General features: G+C 34.8%; 1 protein-coding gene across 2 annotated transcripts in view; it reads right to left on the bottom strand.

Annotated features, from left to right (window-relative positions):
- DLC1 (DLC1 Rho GTPase activating protein) overlaps nt 1-15,500 on the bottom strand; it is a 216,991-nt gene extending 201,491 nt beyond the window's left edge. Inside the window, exons 1-4 of one of the 2 annotated variants that reach the window (XM_042872136.1) lie at nt 15,446-15,500; nt 14,639-14,676; nt 14,338-14,414; nt 13,503-13,592 (exon numbers count right to left, since the gene is read on the bottom strand). The gene's annotated coding sequence lies outside the window, so the exon portion shown is untranslated. Of the gene's footprint in view, nt 1-13,502; nt 13,593-14,337; nt 14,415-14,638; nt 14,818-15,445 lie in introns of those variants that run through there. The other variant, XM_042872137.1, reaches the window with a different exon arrangement.
- Between the last annotated feature and the right edge of the window lie 1,351 nt (nt 15,501-16,851).

Genomic DNA, 16,851 nt, shown 5'->3' with positions numbered 1-16,851 from the left:
AGAAGACTGTTTTGTTTAAAGTTTTAATAGTTTTCATACAAAACTTGACAGTTCTCATAATTCAGTAGAAGTTTTTTTCTAGTTACTCTCCATTATCATGTAAACAAAAATGTTATAAACAAGCACATGGATAGGCAAGTAGCTCAAGAGCCAAAATTTGACAGTAAGTCTCTCTTCACTGTGTCTGTCATAAGATATTTATTTCAATGGATATAAATTCCATTATGACTTATGACTTCTTTTCACACTCAGTTATTTTGTATTTCTTCTTCATCCAGAGATACCCCTGAGCACAGCACTCTAGCAACTTCTTAACAAAGTTAACCAGAACTTGAGGGTTATTCTGAATCTTGCCAAAATTATAAACTATTTCTCTTACAAGAGATTTGGTCTAGACTTTTTGCCATTCAGCGGCTCTTATTTCTCTGATTGCTTTCTTCTCATTAGGACTATTAGTTATAGTTATAAGCATCACATGAAAATGCAGGGAGAATCAGTCATTGTGTGATATAAAAAAAATACACTAGTACAAAAATTAAGTTTTTGGTGTATTTCTTACAAAAATATCATAAAACTTGAAACCCAAAACCAAAGCAAGCAAACAAGCAAACAAGCAAACAAAAAAATCACACCCTGAGACTTTGGTGAATATAGTAAAGATCTAGTAACATAAAGAAGGGACAAAGCCTTTGCTTAGAGCTCAACAGAAGGTTAACTTGTCAGCAATAACTGCATGTGTCATCTGAATTGCCAGGATCTGCCCCATCCTGCTGTCACCCCCTACCTATCCATATAGGTATCTTTCACTGGCGATTGTTATTGGGCCTTCTTCATAACAACATTTGGGATACATTAATCTCCCCACATTGCTTGTATGGAATCAGCACAAAGAAAATATCTCATAAAGATTTACTCATTATAAAACAAAATCAACAGGTTCTTCATCAAATACCAAAACAGAACTTCTGGCCCGAAAAACATCAGAGTGTGAAGGAGCAGGTGCTTCAGTTTTCACTCCATACATAAGAACTGTCAGTGCTTAGGATGGATCTACTTACTGATTTCAGCAGTAATAAAAATTAAGAACTAAGTTTCTTCTGGGTCACTTCAGTCCGAAAAGACAAATTCACCAGGGCACAGAACTGCCTTGGCAAATCACATGCCCAAAGGTTAAAAAAAAAATAATAAAAAAATAAAAAAATAAAAAAATATTCGTCTTCAAGAAAATACAGAACTATGCCATGCAAGCAAATGTCAGTAAAATATGTCTTGATAAAGTGACTATTAGGATAGAGTTGTACATGCTCCTAGATCTTTAACCTTCTTAGTTGATGGCAAGCTTCATTTCACGTTCACATTTTCCACCTCCATGGAGACTGTGCTTCAAAAGAAAATATGTTCATAGAGTAGAAGAATTCCATGCACAAGTCATTAGCGTGTGGGAGGCAGAGGAAAATGGAAAATAAGACATGCAGCCAGGCCAAAAAAAATGATCTGCTTTCAGAGGCAAAATTTGGTAGTAAGAAGTTAATTCAGCTTTAAGTTTCTCTTTTCTTTCCTGGTTGAATATGAGAGCAAGCTTAATTGTTAAAGTGTAAAGTCAAATTACTGCATAAATTTCCAGTGCATTTGCACTATTTTGCTGGCTTCATTCCAGATCCATAGATTCCTACTATTTCTGCACACCTCAATTAATTACAGTGGGGTGGAGATCAATAAAGACAGTGCTATTGCTATCTCTTGCATCTTTTAGATCCTGAAGTACTTTGTAAAAAAATGAATTAGTATTACAACACCACATTTTGTTTTGACTTCTGAATAGGGGAAGTTTTACTGAGGGGCTCTTTTGTTTCTGCTGTCCTAAATTACTGCCAGAAGTTGCAGCATTACCCTCTGTCTTCCTTCTGTCCCCTTCTTAGAAAACTCTGTTTAAGCTCTATCTCCCTTACAAAAAGTTAAAAATGGTTGCTGCAGCCATACATGAGAATTCAAAAAAAAAAAAAAAAAAAGGAAAAAAAAAAGAAAAAAAGAAAAAGAGCCAAATGAAAAGCTAAAAATATGCAGCTTCTAAATGGAATTCATGCATCCCCCCATCTCAGCTCTAGGCTGCTGGTGGTGAGCAGCATGCAAGCATTCAAGGAGTTAATGGGCGTGTGTTAATCTTGCTGCTGTTAAATGGAGTTACACGTGTGCCGAAAGGGGAGAACAGATCCCTTACTGTTTTTCATTTTTTTGGATGTGGAGAGTTATATTTCATGGGGGATGAAAAACAAATAAATTTTACTTGAGGAACCCTTCTGTTTTACTGGCACTATCACTAGTTTTGGCTGCTTAGTAGACTGCAGGGAAAAAAAAAAAAAAAGATTAAACAGGTGAATACCAAATACTTTGCTTGAAATACAAGACAAAAAAAGTACATGACAATGGAGTTTTTATTGTTTTCTAAAATACAAGCTTGCATTAGCACTGAGTATGAAACGTTTAACTTACAGATTCTTGCTATCTAGGCAGCCCCAGTTCCCTGAAGTCCCTCTGGCATGTGATGTCTTCCATCAACCAGTCTGATGGAAGCCCACTTTCCTTCCTCTTCCTCTCCCCAAAGGCTGCATTATCTGCTACAATTCAGCTCAGAAATTATTTCCCTGCTGTAACGATATCATGTAGTCATAGGCCAACAAGCAGCTGTCCTCTCTTTTCCACCTTCACGGCAGGGTCACCTGTTTACTTTGTACTCACGTCTGCTGTGCTTGGGAAAATCCCTTGCTCCAAGCCTCTGAATGGGATCCATAACCATATTCCTTTCTCCTCCAGAGATAAAAGTGTTCTGCTACTTTTTTTTCTGCTATTGTTGCCTCCCTTTTTCTTGATGTGCAGCATCTTCTGCCATCTGAGAAATGCTGCTCTCAAGTCCATTTGTAGTCCATCAAGGGAAGACATGACCCCTTTCTCCCATTCATTACCATACCCCTAGATAACTTTAAATCAGTTTTTTTTTTTTTTTTTTTTTTTTTTTTTAAGTCAAGCAGAGGAAGTCTAGCAGTCTAATTCACTTAATTTCTTTAAACAGATTTAGGTTTAACTAATTTTCAGTCACTGACCAGCTCTATGGCCTTTCCAGAGAGTGACAAGTGGCAGTGAATTTAGATTTTCTTTTGCTAGCAAGAGTCAGTGTTATTAAGTTTTCAAGCAGATCAAAAGAATAAAAGAAACATCAGTAGGAAAATTCTGAATTCTGAAAAGACTGATTTTGTTCATTTTAATTTTATAGATCATTAAGTATACACTCAATGCCTGTTTCATGAAGAATTTTGAAAAACTTGAAAATTTTCAATAGAACTGTTCTGATCACTAAAAGATACCAGCTTTTTCATTGTAATTCCAGTTTCCAAATTTTAATAAAAAGTACTCATTTTCTAATAAGTATTTATGTACACCTTTATAAGTATTTACTTGAGTATTTATAAAACTTAAAGTCTTTCTTGAAATATTTTATAGAGTGAAAATACCTTTTCTTCTGGTCAAAGCATACCATTGGGATACAGCTGCTGCAATAATTCATGTTCATGTTTGGCTTTTATTTTTCTGTTCCGCTAAGTTTTATACTACTTAGTACTATTAACTTCCTGAAGAATAAAGTTTGAAATAAAATATAAAAGATAAAGATTTCTCCTCGACAGAGTTTCTTGTTCTGTGCTATGATTTAAAGAGGATCCATAATATTGATGCAGTAGGCAATGCTTGACCAAAGAAAGTGGCAGGGGGTGGTGACACTGAAGCAGAATCTCCCTTGAGCACCCTTTGAGATGGTTTGCAGTGCTTAGAAAACAAGGTGCCAGATTTGACAGATTTTCTAATAAAGTACTGCTGTTCTATGTTCACTGTGAGCTACAATGGAAATGAAAAATAGGACGAGCCTTCATGCTTGTTTATGTTTGGAAGTTTTGCATAAGCTCTCATGGAAGAAATAGTTACTTTGCAACAGAAAACCTGTATGAGATGAATTGGCTGGCTATCCTATAGTTAGATTATCTAACACTTTCTTTAAAGGAGGATTCCTGTGATTTTTCCTCAGTAGCTCAAATTAAAGAGTTTTAATTTTAAGGAGGCTTTCAAAATTCAGACAGAGAAGTAAACTCTCTTTATCCCATGAAATACCACTTACATTCAGGTGTGTTGATCATTTTTTAAAATGCCTTTTCCTTTCCCTTTTTAAGGAAGCCTATAAGACTTGTCAGAGACTCAGCTCCCCTTCTTTGGACCACAATGGAACACTGAAACTTCCTGGTTTCAAGAGTGAGACACAAAAACAGGGCTCTCTGGTCCACACAAGAGTGGAGCACACCATGTTTTTCCCATGGTGGATAAAGAGAGGAGAAACATGGAATCCAGCAGCTGCAGCCACCTCGCAAGATGGGGCAGCACAACCAACATAATCACAGAACATAGGGAGTGATACAGCGAGAGCAGGCACAGTGAGCAAGGCCATGCAGAGAGCACCTCGGCAGCATCCCCACCAGTACAACCATTACCATCCCAAGTGAAATTCAGTTTTTCCTGTTACTTTGCATGGGATGCAAATCTTATTTGGAAAAGAATAAGGCAAAAGCATTTGCTTATAAAGTTACGCTGAGATGAAAGAATGTTTCATTAAATTTTTTACCTAGTGGGCATACGTAAGCAACTGAGATCAAGCAGAAATATTTGTTATCACTATTTTATCTTTGTTGGTCTCTGACCCTAGTCAGCAAGCTTTGTTTAAGGAAGTCTGAGCAAATGGGATCTGTTTCCTATAAACTCATCTCACATCTTCCTGTTCTGGCTTACATTCAGCTCTTTCAGTAATTCCATACCAAGCTCAACAGAATGTTGTTTACAAATAATTTGAGATAAAACATAAGCCTCTAGGTCTTTGCATAGCTAGTTATTTTAAATTGCCTGTTTTAGAATTTGCAGTCCTTCCTTCTCTTATTTCCTGGACATAAACTACTCTTTGGATTTAACTGAAGTGCGGCTCACCTTGTCTGCAGTTTTTATATAAACAGGTTTTTACAGTACATTTGTATGGATCATTCAAAACCCTGATGTTTAGGAACAGAAACATAAGGAATTTTTGCTGTAGGACTGAGTACATTATGTGCTTCCCTAATTTATTTTAGATGTGAAAGATCATCATATAGTGACATTTTCATCCATGAATTAGTGGACAATAATAGAAGTAGCTTTTGTGTACCAGTGAAAGGTGCTAAGGAAGTAATACTCAACTAAAACCCATAGCCTATGTCCTGTAGGCTAAAACAAAAAAATCTGGCTTTTGAGAAAGTGTGTGATGCATACTCTTTTTTTTTTTTCTCTCCTAAAAAGTTGAAGATATCTTGCCTAGACTACAATAAACAAGGATATCAATACTAACTCAGGTACACTACCTATATATCTCCTCTTTAAAAATTAATTTTAGAAAACTGAAATCAATGCAATATACGTGAGTCTAGAGAAAGCATAGCTTATTAGACACTGTCCAACTAATTGTTTTTCCTTCCTGCTTCATTCTGCAGATTTTTTTTTTAAATAAAAGCTATTAAAAGTGAAAACGCCAAAGAATAAAAATTTTAATTCTCCTCTTTCCTTTTTTTTAAATATATTTTTTTGAAAGAAATTAGTGCCAGCAGCAGTGTTGCAGACATAACATTTAGAACCACAGCGTGTCTTAGAAGCCTTAAAGAGGTTGCTGTCACTGCAAGATAACAGATATGAATTCTGCTAAGAATAAGTTGTTTGTCTTGACAAAAATAATCTGAATGGAAAATTTTCAGTGACTCTGATGCATATGAAGCCAGAAAGATTGGGAAAAATTCTGATGTATTTATAATACAGTGGTTGGCACATATGTACTGACTGATTGCATTCTTTAGCATTAGTGAAAGCCATAGGCTTTTAACCAAATAACAATAACATATTTTAATCTCATAACAAATGCCAATCCTAAAATATTTCTAAAATAGTGAGAATTTTTGTTCCTCAGTTTCTGATGAAATGCTTGAAGAGAACCACAGGTAATATTCAAAACAAAACAAAACAAAAAACCAATCTCAAACACTAATATTGGAACTGTATTGCATTGTGCTTTTAATGTGCAGTGAAAAGATAGTGTGATTTTAGTATTGATGTTCATTACAGACAGATGATCCAAGTGCTAGACATGATTATTCCTACCAGATCATACCTTGTAATATAGTGTTTTAGAAGTAGGCTGTTTCAATGCACCACCAAATTCTGGCCACCTTAAGATCATTAAAAAAGAAAAAAAAAAAAAGGATGAGAACAGATCACAACCTTAAGATCAAAAGATAACAAGACTCAGGTTGGAACATCAGTGAGAACATTTTTCAGAACAAGAAATCAAAGTGATAAGGAATGAAATGGTTGGATTGAGTAACAACTCAAATGAGAAATTGTGGAATTTGTAACTTTGATAGTTGCTCACTAGGTACATGGGAATTGTAAGGGCACAGAAATGATGCCTGAAAGTCTCAAGGTGTTAAAGGGAGAAACTGATCCTTTCAAGCTAAAGGCCAGTGAGTTTGGAACAAGATACATGTTTTATGTGAGAAAGGAGATGCACAGAGTCGGAAGGGATCCTGACTGGGGCTCAGGTATGAGAAGTACAGCCTTTCTGGGGCACTCTTGTTCCACTCTTTTTCTTGATGATCTTGGAGAGCAAGGAGAAGCAGAGGTAGGTTGGGCCCAGAAATCTCCATCTCCTCACTAAAACTCCTGGGGTTGTCTCTTCAAAATAAGAAAATTGGAGGAACAGGAGGAATTTCAGCCTTCGGCTGCTGGGAAAAATGGTGGGATATCCTAAACCTTTTTTTCAAAATCCAATCAAATCCATTTGATCCTGAGCTATATATTTATAAGTCCTTTTATTCTTTGTATATAGTAAATTGGCTGAATCTAATGAAGAATGAAAAAGGAAAAGAAGAAAAAAACAAAAAACCCACAGAAATCTAAAAGTGAGAATAAATAGATGAGCTTTGTTTTGTTTTAAATAAGAAGGGAAATTATTAATAGATTTGCAAAGATTGCTTTAGAATATTTGCTATTTATTTTACTCTGAAGGAAAAAAGGCATGACAGTTCATTAATTTAATGTTTATTTGGAAATCTTACTGAAGAATTACAGAGAGACCTGATTACAGCGACCAACTAGGAGATAAAATTGTGTGTAAACTTCCCTGTCAATAAATGCAAGTGAATGCAGATAGGAAAAAACAACTCCAACTATAAATGTATAATAATAATCTCCATTTTACCTGCTAGTAATCAGAATAAAAGAAGAAAATATGCCTGTGTTTGGTAATCTAGAACAAATTTCAAGCTCAGTCAAAATTAGAAAGTACACAGCACAGTAGGAGGTTACATTTAAGGCTATTTAAATCCTTGATGTAAATGATATTTAGCATATTACAGAAATTGTTGTATTGTCCAGCAGCATAGTAAGAACTCAATACATTAAATGCCTCAAACTATAACGTGAGATTGACAAGTTGCTCATTCAGACACTTTCAAAGTCTTGCTTGTTTAGTGCAAATGTTACTGATTCATAAGATCTGAACCCAAGATTTGCCAATGTGTCTTAATTTCTTGTCAGAAAAGGTAAAACAGCATTAGCTACTTTTACTTTCTATTGCTCCTCTCAAAAGTGCTCATCATCATTACAAAGAAGAGTTTTTACTTGTAGCCAGCATGTGATTACATTAAGATGGTTACATTTATATTTTATTTCCAACATTTAGCCTCAGATCAGCTGATCCTCTTCCTCAAGGATGAGAAAGGGGAAATGAGAGGATCCAAACTGATCCACAATTATCCAGCTTACCTAAGATCTATATTATTTACACCCCATTTAATTATCAAATCAAAACCAATTTAAATAACAAACATATCCAACTTTGTATTTTTGTACTATTTGGCACTGATGAATAGTTAAGGAAACAGAAATAATATTTTTAAAAGTATCATGGTGTAATTATTATTCTTGAATGTAATCCTTGATGATATTTTATTATATTGATGATGTGCATTGAATTCTTATTAGCTGATACGATAATGGAATGTTCTCCATCACCTTCATCACAGCATCATTTCAGAATGACAACAGCCATCAAGTATATAACATCCGCTAGAGAAATAGGAGGCCTTAACACGGAAATTCCTTTTGCAAGAATAAGACCTTTTAAAAAGGAATTTTACTTTTGTGCTTTTGTGTCTGTCTCATCAATCCTGCCCCCAAATTCTTTCTGCTCTCCACTTTTGCAGAACAGAAAAAACACTTTCCTCCCTCTTCCCCTTGACTGGAAGCAACTCAACAAGCAGACACAAAAGTAAAAAAGGCTGTCCCATAGGACATGTCAAACCAGAAGACTGTGACTATTACTTTTAGTCCTAAATTAGAATAGCTTCTTCCCAAATCTCTCTCTCTCTCTTTTTTTTTTTTTTTTGTTTTTTCTAAATTTCTCATGATGGAAGAAATTCCATTTTCTAGCCAACCCTAGTAAAATACTAATTTTCTAGCTACAGGAAGCTCTTTGGAAAACAATATAAACTAACCAGATTGTTTTCCTGCTGCCTTTTATATTTAAGGTTCTAATAGAGTGTTTCCATTTAAAGATGAGTTGCTGGAGTTTGTTATAGACATGAACTGTGAAGCCCAAGGCACTATGGGCAATGACTGCTGGTAACCATTGCCCTTACTGAGTAAACCACAAGCCCGTATTCATCACTGGTGAGCACAGAACTAAAAAGTAATTTTGATGCTATTATGTATATACTTCACGCATAAGACATTGAAAATCATTTCACAGAGTGGCCTGAATTCCAGACTCATCAGCTGATCTCTCAGTTTTGTGATGCTTTTCTCCTATTCAGTGTCTGTAGCCTGTTTGACAATACTCATTCAACTCTGAAAACTACTGTTTCTGTACACAAAAAATAAAACATATTACCCTCCCTCAGTCTGAAAACTACTTGGATCAAATTTCTTTACCACCTATCAGTTTGTATGATATGAAAAAGCTTTTAAAAATCTTTACTTATATTTCTAATGGAGTTGACACTGATTCTGGGTTTGGAAGTTGCCATGAAAGCACTGACATCTCCGACAGAAAGGTGTTTAATCCAACACTACAACTTTCAGTGTGTTGAACCTCTTGAACCTCTCAGGCCTCTCAGGGCTGATCAGAAGTGGAGAGTTCACTGCTGTGGATTGAACCAGTGAATCCAAAGTAATTCCTCCCATACCTGTTAAACATTTGTGTCTTGGAAGAGAAAACATAAGAAAGTAGCTTTACATGTTCCTATTAAAGATTGTAATACAAACTTGAAGTTGTTTGATGTTTATTACGCTGCAGTTATGCAACTTTACTAAAAATATGAAAATAGTTAGAATAGGTGAGTATATTGCTGGTTTTTCTCATCTCTTCCATTCTTATTTAGTTATCTAAGCAGAATAATATTTTTTAATAATCTTCTCTTCTACTCTAGATCTCTCTCATCTCCTAGTATAATTACACTGTAATTTTGAATCTCCCTTACACAAAATAAAACTTTGGATCACAGTGGAAACTTTCCATAAGTATAAGTTACATTCAACTTGGAAAATTTATGCATTAAGGAACATTTGTCAGACATGATGTAAAGTGAATCAGACTACAGAATTCTTAGCAATATGGCATAGTAACTACCCTGGAAAGCCTAGAACTGATAGAAAGATAGAGGGCAGGAGAAGAACTCAGAATTCAGAGGTAACAGAATTTTCCTGAAAATGCCTTTTCAAAGGCATTTTAATTTAAGCCTACTGGAATTTGAGACAAGATATAAAAAAATACAAAACAGAAAATATCGCAAATCAGAATGAAAAAAAAAAGAGAGCCCAGAGGAAAGTGAAGACTAGAAGATTACATTGCGTGCGTTAAATAAGTCTTCATGCAGATATGTAGAGCACAGGACAAACCTCTATATTCAGTGGATAATGCACAATATATCAGAGATAAAAGTCCAGGCATTTGTAATTTCAACATATTTTCCCCATTCAACAGAAACAAGCAATTATGGTAAAAATGGATTTCAAATTCTCTACCAAAAGACTTCACTTAAAATCTAGAAATATCAACAAATACCAGTGGGGAATGAAGAAATAGAAAAACATCTTGAAATGCAGCCAGGAGCCCAATGAAGTATTTAAATTCAATAGAGTTAATTATTTTAAAACATCATGGTCACAGTCTTATTAACATAGGGTTTGCATGCAAAAATGATTATGCATCTGGTTTGGGGAATACTTTTATACATACAGGTATATGTACAGGTATACGTTTGCCTGTACACACATACACATTAAAAAAAAAAAAAAAAAAAAAAAAAAAAAAGTGTATACCTGTGTAGATAGCCAAGTTTAAAATCCTTACTAAGTACTGAAACTGATAAACATGGTTGAAGATATTCAAAACTCAAGTAGACAAAGCCTTGAGCTGCCTGTTCTAGCTGACCCTGATTTGAGTCAGGAGTAGAATCAGAGACCGCCAGAATCTTCATCCAGTCTCCTGATTTTAGGAAGGAGATCAGGGTCTAGGTCTTCTGGCTATGCTATTTCAATTTCTTTTTTTTTTTTTAATTCTTTTTTTCCTCCCTTTTCATTTTGTAGAAGGAATAGGACACCAAGATTAAAAAAAAATCTCTTAAGAATTTTTTTTAATCCAAACAGCAGAAAATGGAACCAGATGGCTACAAGAAAAAAAGAATGTTCAGAAGTATACATATCCTTTCTAGAAAAAAAAATAAAATTGATAAAATTGTTCATAAGTTCTCTTCCTGCTTCAGCCCTCCTCAGGGAAGCTTGGCATCAAAGCTGGTAATTTTCAGCAACAAAATTCATTTTAAGAACAACAGAAAAATATATTATAAAACTCAGCATTCAATTTCAGACAATTAAGAAAATAAAAAAGAATAAAATTTTGAGATTTATAAAAAAGGACAAAATGGACATTCTTCCATTTTTCCACCACATTAAAGCAAAATGTGAAAATATATTTTTATAGAATATTATAGCTTTTATTACGTATTTTATTATATATTTTGTTATATATAATTAATATTATATTCAGCAGTTCATAAGAATTACTATAAGACTTGCCTACTCAAAAATTGCCTACCCAAACAGTTATTTTTGTTTTTCAGTTTCTTTTCCAAGGAATTAAATTTTGCTTTGTGTCACAAAGATCTTCATGAATTAGTCCCAAATATTCCAATTTACTTTGTTTAGGTGTTCTGATTACAGAATTTAACATTGAAGTTGACAGACACAAGATACAAAAGAGTTTGCAAGGACATAAATTGATACCAAAGGAGAGCTCTTTGAATCTTTTCTATTGTAAGAACTTGATCCCTTGCATTAGTTTTGCTCAAGGCTAGAGATATTAATTAATTTGCTTTATTGTTCAAAGTAATCATCTCATGTATTGGCTTTATGCGTGTTTCAAGTTAAAAGGTATTAGCATTTTGGAGTGAACAGAACAGGTCAACATCTATAGATGCTCAGTGTTAGATTGTATCCTATCTTTTCATTAGTCCTTTTGAGGGTGTTTGTTTGTTTGTTTAATAACAATATCTAAGAAAACAGTATAGTATAACACAAAAATTAGATTAAGCATGACCAGGTCTTGAATAGCAACGGGGATTTGTCTTCAGAACTATTCAATAAACACTCTAAATGAGAGTGTAGTGCACTTATGTGTGTTATATTTTCTTATGGCCTGTGAGAAACTTAAATGAGAAAGTGAGTTAAATGAGAAAGTATTTTCTGGACTTCATCCCATTGTCTACCCTATAACTCAACTATCTCAGGTACTTTTATTTGCAAGTGAGGTCAACTGAGGTCATTCATTATGTCCTTTAAAAGACAGAAGAAGATGCTACAGAAGATGCCCCTTGATGTGGAATAGTTGTTTTAATCATTTTATCTCCTCTGTTTAAACACAGTCCTGACTGAGTACATACATCCACAATTGCAGGGGGCAAGTATAGTAACAGAATGGACTGAAAGGTACTAATATTAAATCCCTTGGCAAATCAAAGTTCCAGCATGAATTTCGTGGGAATGACACATAGACTCAGCTGAACAGATTCTTTTTTGAACTTTGTCTCACCACAGACCTACCACAGCTCTCCCAGCTCATGATTAAGAACTATGGAAGTTGTGACTACTACTCTGACGTTCACCTTAGAGTATACCCAGGAGTAACTTGCTGCCTACCAGATGTTTCCTTCCCCCTTCAGCTCCATGCTCTTCATGTCCCAGAGCTTCAAACAGCATGGAGAACATTCTTCTACAAAATGGGTTGGGCAGTAAAGCACAGTTCTCAGTCTATTATAACAGAGAAGATATTGGACACCATTCCAGAGTTCTTACTGCTCCTTTCCTTCGCTTCAAGCCATAAAATCATTTCTTTAGTCACCAATTATTTCAAAACAGTATTTAGTAAAAATACAAATAAAAAACTTCATAAAATTATCTTCAATGTATGTGAACAGATGACTCCTGTTACGAAACAAGTCAATAAATATATGAAGTCTTAATGATGCGAGAAAGAATTTCTTTCATTACTTAAAATAACAGCTGTCCTTTTGGATATTCAGGATGACAGAAGATACATAAAAAAAACATATATACAGATGTGAAAAATGCTTAAATCACCGCTTTTATAGCTGCAGCTCTGTTCACACAGTCAAAAATGATATCCTGAGTTTCCCCCTAAACACTTAAGCAGCAGATTGTTTTTACTTTTAATAGTTAAACCTTAACTAGGTTGAAAAAAAGAATTCATACGTCTTCACCAAAGTTATCTAGCCAGCTGACATTCACTGAATCCTGCTTTCCTTCTAAAAGTTAGCACAGCACACCCCAAACTGCATATCTAATTAAAGGTTACTAAAAATAACCTGCTTTAGCTAACAAGGAGAAGGATACCTAGAAATTGCATATTTAGAGTGTACACATTTAGGACTGTCTTGTCAGTTATACTGCAAACTTCATTTAGGACTAAGTAAAAGCTAGGCAACAAGACCATCAGAAGTATAACTGATATATCTATCTAAATGTCTTTTCATCGTCATTAGTGCCGGAGGGGAAGGGAAGAGAAGGGAGGAGAAGGTGGGGAAAGAGAAAAAAACATAGCCCTAAATGCCCTCCCTGTTGGCAAATGAGGTGAAAAAAGATATCATTCACACTTTTAGCTTTCTTATTTCATGCCTATTAAAAACATGCAGGCAAGACCATGCAGTTCTATTTATACATGAATGCAAATAAACAAAGTTCAGCATATCAAGCATATTTTTAAAAGATTAAGCAAAATGAACAAGAAGATTTTGTTATAGCTCTGGCACATTTTGATTAACAGGATTAGCAGCATACAACTAAATTTACATTTTCAATGATACTTATTTATTTACCTGCAGTTTTAGTGCTGGGATCCTGAATGCTGAAAGCCCCAGTAGTGCTGGATGCTGCTTGTTTCTTTCCTGTTTTTTTCTTTTCTTTCACTTCAAAAAAAAAAGAAAAAAGAAAAAAGAAAAAAGAAAAAATATTTTGTCTTATTTTAAAGTATAGGAAGATTCTGAGACAGCTTTACGTAAGTGAAGAGAATGTCAGTCAAACTTGGACATGACCTTCTTAAAATCTTTGGTTTAAAAAAAAAAAAAAAAGAAAAGAAAGAAAAATAAGAAAGAAAGGGGGAAAAAAAAGTCCTTAAAAAGGAGGGATAAAAAAAAAAAAACAACAAACAAAAGAACCCAGTCTTAGTTAGCTCCTGCTAGCATAAAAGTTCAGATTTCACTTCTGAGATCCTTGCTCTATTCTAAGCAGTTTTCCTCAATGTGTGATTCTAACAAAAACACCCTCTGCAGCTGGAGGGAGCCTTAGCTAAGCACGAGCCTGTCAAGCTTTTCCCAGTGACTTCTGTCTACTAAATTCAGACTGATGTTTTGTGAAAGGGGCCTCAACAACCAGGCCCAGATTGCCTGAAAAGTATTTCCTGCCTTTGAGAGAGGGAGAGAGAGACAGAGAGGGAGAGCGTGTGTGTGCGTGCGCGAGGCAGAGAGAAAAGGAGCGAGCGCGTAGAGAGGGGGGAAAGGGAAAAAGACGCCCAGACTGAAAATTTCAAGACATTCAGCTTAACACACTGCTGAGGTATTTCTGTCAAACTGGAAGATCTCAGCTACAGTTACATAATGCAAACATGTTTTAAACCCCTCCTCAATGTTTTCTTTTCTTTAAAAATATACATACATTTTGCACATCTCCAGGGATCATGCAAAGATGACAATCAATCCGAACAAAGGGGGAATGTCTCCAAAATGTCTCATCTTGGTACCAGGTAGTAGGAAAAAGGAAGAGAATAACACAATTTAAATTTAGCTTACAAAGGCTCTTGTACTATTCTGATCAGCATGTACACACAGTTCAATAGATACGCATGCATATGCTACTAAAATTGCATTCCTACTCAAGAGAATTATCCGGATCTGAGAGAATGAATGCTATGGTTTAAATGCAGTCATATAACAGGCAATGGTATATGTTGCTTTACCTCTTCTGAGAATCCTCCAGAGTCACACAAATCCAGCCCTGCGAAAGCAAAAGGACAGACTCCATCTTGATCAAATTAGTATTTTGCTGACATAAAACACTTGTAACTACTTCGTTCCAATTTGACAGAGTGCCTGAATCACATCTTCAGAGTAACCCACAGCATCTACATCCTCTGCTCTGCACAAATTTAGTGAATATCATCTGTTTATCTTTTCTGCTTTCTTCTGCCTCCTCTGAATGACTTCCTCTTAGCCGTTCCAGACTGAGAACTTGGATTACCATTTGGTTTTGATTAAAACCAGACGGACAGCTCTGGAGAAGTTTGAGTAAGCTAATGGAAATGGCTAGTATGGCTTTAATTAGGGTATCAATTAATAATAAATGCTAGCTGTTCATGTCATATCAAAAGCTAATAATAAAAACACAAAAACTAACTATTTAATCACTGGTCTCATATTTAAATGAAATAATCTAACAAAATTTTATTTAATTTAATTCAGTGTGAATCATACTGATAATGACCATGCATAATTTCCAAACTGCTGGGGGAGGTCAACAATTTTTTGCCTCTTTAATGAAAGAAGTGGTGTTGGTAAATTTGTCCTTCAGGGTGGATCAGTCATGCATGTACCTTTTGGCAATTGCTTCTGTTGTTGCAAAACCACTATAATAATTATCAATCTGTTTAATTTTATTTACTCTTTCTGTTCAGATTATTGATTGGCAGCTTTAGTCTTTCTCTGACCTTAGAACAGAGCTTGAGATATAGTGGAAGACATCACACATACTTTCCACAAAATAGTACCTGAACATAGTGACAGGAAGGTCTCCGTTCCGCAGGTCTATCACAACCAGAACAGGATAGTTATTCTGAAATGAGATAGGAAACCTTCATAATTACTAACTGCTGATATTTGAACTTATTACCAGCCTCCAGCAACTGCCTTTTAACTGTTTACATAATACCTTCATTAGCTGGAATGAGTCTTCTTGAGGGCATTTCTTTAGTTAAAAAGCCAGCTCTGTAAGGCTGTTTCCAGCTTTCTCTAATATGGTCATATCTGGAGCTAACTTGTTAAGATTCCTGTGGAACTTTGTGTTAAAGTCTGCTAAATTTGTCAAATGTGGTTTTCATTGTCATACATGTAATTTTATATATGCATTTTTCAGCATTAAAATTACAGTTTTAACTTTGAAAGTTAGTTGCAAAGTTATGCAGGCCCAAATGGAAGTGGGTTTGATTTTTTTCCCAGTAGCTTTTATGTGTATGGATAGTGAAGGTAGACAGCCCTAAGAGGAATAGATTACCAGTCTAACCTCTGCAACTTCAAAGAGAGAGGTCTTTGAAGCCCATGCAAGGAAATGGCATATGTGGTGGTTCTCAGTCATAAGTATAGCTAGAGGTAAATAACTCTGCAGAATGACTTTTTAGCTGTATTTAGCCAGAGATCCAAATATAAATCTTTTACTCCACTCCAAATTGTGATTTATATTATTTTCATGAAGGATTTTCGGATTGGAATTCGATTCCAGTTGGAATTACAGGCTATGAAGAGACACATTTTGTTTGTAATTATGCAGTTGCACAAATTGTGCAATTTTGAAATTTGTCTTCATGGGAATCAAAATGAAAACAAAAAACTGTTGGTTTCCTTACAGTTAAAATTTACTCAGAATGTTGTTTCAGATAATAGCAAATTAGGGATTAAAAACTGTAATGCAATATTCCAAAACAATGAACAGACACTTGAGGGCAAACTATTAATCAAAATGTTTATTTTTTAATTACTTTCCTTAGGCCAAATATCACTTGACATTCCATCAAGAAGCTCTGTTTTCAAAAATTTGCTTCTACATTTACAGGAGAAGAGTAATTGGAGTATGAATATTTTCTTAATAAGTATAAGAAAAAAAAGTTTGCCTAAATTCAACCACATTCTGCCAAATGTATAAGACAGATGCAGCCAGTTCTATTATTAAACATTTTCAAAATTTTAATATTTGTTTTTCCTTCACAGTAGAACCACCAGATTTCATAAAGTATTTCATACTTCTACATTTCATACTGAATGTACCAAAATTCATGAATATGCTCCTTTCCTTGTGTTGGAGCATTAAGAAAAATTAATGACAAAAAATTTAAGTGTACATAAGTGTACAAATACCGCTGTGCCCCTGGAAATAAAAGTTGTCAGGATCTACAGTTTCTAG

Source organism: Lagopus leucura, unplaced genomic scaffold (assembly GCF_019238085.1).
Source record: "Lagopus leucura isolate 7727_CA_CO unplaced genomic scaffold, USGS_WTPT01 Super-Scaffold_100004, whole genome shotgun sequence".
NCBI classification, from domain to species: Eukaryota; Metazoa; Chordata; class Aves; order Galliformes; family Phasianidae; genus Lagopus; species Lagopus leucura.
The sequence above is the reverse complement of the archived record's forward strand: the minus strand, read 5'-3'. Positions and strand labels throughout refer to the sequence as shown.